At 29.5% G+C, this 4,261-nt stretch overlaps 1 non-coding gene across 1 annotated transcript; it reads right to left on the reverse strand.

Annotated features, from left to right (window-relative positions):
- Positions 1-3,572: 3,572 nt before the first annotated feature.
- Positions 3,573-3,646, reverse strand: TRNAT-AGU (transfer RNA threonine (anticodon AGU)). Its single transcript has one exon. It is a non-coding gene; the product is annotated as a tRNA-Thr (tRNA).
- Between the last annotated feature and the right edge of the window lie 615 nt (positions 3,647-4,261).

Genomic DNA, 4,261 nt, shown 5'->3' on the forward strand with positions numbered 1-4,261 from the left:
CTGTGATGAACGTAGATTTAAAATTGTTTTATGAATTAAAAAAGGCGTGCGTGAACGATAATTCTCTCATTCAAGTACACACCAGTTGCAATCGAAAATACAGTTGGCAGCATGAAATAAAATGAGAAATTTTCTTTCATATTGCGTAGGCTTAACAAATACTTAATAATCAATAAAAATACTTTTATTTAACAAGTAAATTTAAATAATATATATATATATATATATTAGTTTTTTATTATTACTTGTTTATTTACTTTATATATATATAAAATATATACTCTTGACCCACCGTATTGGTGAAAGTAAGTAACTATTTCCTCTCATAAATATGGTTATATGGATTATTGTATCTGATATAAAACTTAAAATAGGTCATACTAAAAAAAGAAAAAAAAAAAATTTAGGAAGGAATATTTTTTAACGGCACAATCGTTATTGTTCTAATATAACAAATTATAAATAAATAAATATTAACTAAATATATAAATAAAAGTTACAAAGAAAATAATGGTTTAATTAAATTCAGCAAAGTTTTTGCCATTCATGGAGATATATCTCTATGCTTTCTATTGAAAGTCAATTGCGCAGTTAAACTGAAATAGCTCGATAATTTTTTCCGCGCAACATAAAAATTTAAATTGCTGATACCTGTCGATATAATTACTAATATTGAATTAAGTGATAATTCCCGTCCAAAGATACCGGAACTAAAAGACAAATAAATATCTGTTATTAAAGAAGTTTTTAATGCCTAACTTGTAATTTCTATTTTTTTTTCAAATCTTTAAAATTATTTAAACCTATATATATATATATTATGCGGAAAAAAAGAATCTCTTTCTTTGGTCATCTCATAAGGACACCGGAAACAAGACTGTCAAGAAATATCATTGAAAAGCTCTGGTTCCAAAAGCTAGAAGTAGGATGGATCAAAGAAATTAGAGAAGATATGAAAGTATTGGGAATTTCCCTGACTGACCTACAGAATAAAACTGGAAAAATTACAAAGCTAAAAGACAAAAGCATTAGATTTAAACAAAAGACAGACAAACGACAAAGTACAACGAAGAGGGTGTTTACGGATGAAGAAAAGAAAGCAAGATCTGAACGGATGAAGAAATGCTGGGCAGCTCGGAAGAGTAAAATAACACGCTTTTCTCAGAAAAGATCCAACTAAAATTGACTTAAGTGGTCCCATGCTGGCCGTAAAAGCATAATAATAATAATATATATATTATATATATCTTATGACACTTCCAATAACATAAGGATTCGAGCTTGGGATCATACATCTAAATTGGTTCAGCCATTGAGCTGCTATTGTGGAAAAAACTTTCATACATCCTAAATATATTACCCTCCTTTTTGTGCAGCGGTTAAAAAGAAAATAGAAACAAAGTACTGCAAAATTAACATCACGGATCATTTTAATTATATATCTTGGAGAAATAATTGGAAAGGGAACGGATAACTAGTGATTCAGTCCAAAATACACAACTTAGAACGACTAAACTTTTACACAAAAAATATTTACAATAAAAAAAAAAACCTTTCTATAAATGTAAAATTAAGGCATTATAGCACAGCTGTAAGACTAGTAATCTTGTACGTCACGGAAACTGCAAATATAACTAGAACTGAAAATCTACACATAGTAGAAAGAAGAATTTTAAGAAAGATTTATGGTCCAAAAAGAACACAAGAAAGCAGAGATCAAAAAAAGAGATATACAATAAAATTGAAGACATGGAAGTAACAATAAGTAAACGACTACTAAAATTCTATAGACACAGAGTCCGAATGAACCAATAATAAATGATAAACAAACAAATTTTCAACAAATTCTGAAATTATAAAAGTCAAGGTGGCTGTGTTAAACAGATGAAAGAAGGGTTGAATAAGTTTAAAATTACACAAAAAGACTTTCTAGATCAAAACGAATATAGAAAGAAACGTTTTAAATTAAAGGTTCCTGTAGGTGAAAAGAAAAAACTCAGAAGAGGAGAATGGACTGAAGAAAGAAGAATTAAACAGTCCGAAAGAATGAAGAACGTCTGGAAGAAAAAGAAACTGCATGAAATGATATTTACGTGGTCCTTGAAGGCCTATCCGCAGAGAAAAATGCAATTAATTGAAGATTATGATAAAAGTGAATTTAAACATTTAGTATTTTTAAACTTTAAAAAATTCTTAGACATAAAAAACATTACGTTAAATATCATTATACCTTTATACACTAATAGTATTTGTCGATTCGTATCTTAAAATGATTTTTTTACTTAAATGGAAAAATTATTTTTATGAATATTTAACGTAAATAATGTACATAAAATGTAAAAACGGAAAAAGGCACTCCTTATTTACATTACCTACTTTTTTATCTTTTTTCTTGAAGGAAAGTACACAGTATTATAATGTAAATAATCTTTGACACTAGACACTTATGAATATTATATCAGAAGTTTGATTCATTCTAATAAATTTTCAAAATGAAAATATTTTTTCTATCAGTAATTTTATAATTGTAATTTCATCAGACGTTCGTTTAAAAAAAATAGATATAAATAACAATTATAGATTAAAATACGATATATTTTCTAACAAATTATGTTTCAACGTATGATTAATGAGAAGAGAGAAAATTTATTATTTTTATTTTAATCGATACCGGTCTCTGAAAGAACACAATAAAAAATTTTACTTATTGGAAATTTTACTTCTTTTTTCCCAGTACTTCTTCATTTTGCAGAATGTTATCGCGTTATTGCCTTTCCAGGGTTCATTATTTTCTGTTCTTTTTCTTCGAGAATCCTTCATATTGTCGCGTGTTCGCGGTTTGACAAGAATATTGAGAGAACAAACGTAAAAATTTCTTATTAATACAATTTAAAAATATATATAAAATAAATAATAATAATATATATATATATATATATAAAACATACAAAAATAGCAATACAAATAAAGAACAAAATTGATTTAATGATAATTACATTAAAAATACCAAAATACAATCCAATTTACTAAATACGTTATAATTAATGATAGAAACCAATATTGCATTAACAATAAGATAACAAAAGAAAAATCTAAAATTCATACAATTCATTTTCCGCAAGTATTATTCACTTGAAATATTTACAAAAGACCTACTCTACACTTTATGAATTAATATAATCTGCCACTTACACTCCTGTCCACAAATAACTCACCGAACAGCTTCTTGTTTCCAACCCTTGTCCAAAATGAAATACTCGTGACGCACTCTTCAGTCGTCGTTACAAACAGTTACTGTTATCGCACGCTACACCGAACTCGCGCTTGCAAAACTATTAATTCTCTTCGCCGGTCCCTTGAAGTTAAAATATCTCCTAACCTGCAGACTGATTTTTTCCCTCTGCCTCCCGGAACCAGACCCCCAATTAAGCATAAACACGGTTCCGGGAGGTGCCTTTGCCTCTGCCTCTAGTCGCCAGACGAGGGAAATGCCTGGTAGGTTCAGCTATACCGTTCCCGGCTTCCATCACCCAGCAACCGGGACTCGGTCGGTCCTTTGTAAAAAAAAAATTAGGCACCGGTGAGATTCGAACTCACGATCTCCTGTATACTAGACAGGCGCTTTAACCAACTAAGCCACGGCGCCGTTGTTCTGCAAACTGTTTAAGCGTAATAATTTTAACTGTCCACGCCTTCTACGCTTTTTTACAAGTCTTTTTTCCAGACCGGTAATCCTTCTGGTCGAACAGGAGATTTTGGAAGAACCATTGTCTTTATTACAAGAACAAATTGTGAAACAGACAGTTATTCTAAATGAAGAATCCCTTTTGGTTCCCTCTAGATTCTTCTTTCTTTATTTTATTATATATATATATATATATATATATATATATAGTGGATTCCGGTTAATAGAACCGCCGGTTATTCTGCAGTATATTTTACAAGAAGACAGTGAAGGAAGCCTGCTAGGAGAACTACGAGTCTGTGCGGAATTTGTAGAACGCCAAGTGTTAAAAGGCAAACGGCAAAGCAAAATAAAATCATTTTTCCAAGAGTTTAAACAAGAGTCATTAAAGTATTTTTTTATTTTACTAATCATAAATAACAATCGCTACTGTATTTTGTACCTCTATTTTGTTTGTCAATTGTTTTCTTATTTTTTTTTTAATTATGTAAGATTACAAAACAGCTTTTAATTGGGGCATTTTTGTTAAAACAGAAATATATTAGTCAAATTATGCCGGTTTAACGGTCCAAAATG

This window comes from Lycorma delicatula, chromosome 7 (genome assembly GCF_047948215.1).
Source record: "Lycorma delicatula isolate Av1 chromosome 7, ASM4794821v1, whole genome shotgun sequence".
Classification (NCBI taxonomy): domain Eukaryota; kingdom Metazoa; phylum Arthropoda; class Insecta; order Hemiptera; family Fulgoridae; genus Lycorma; species Lycorma delicatula.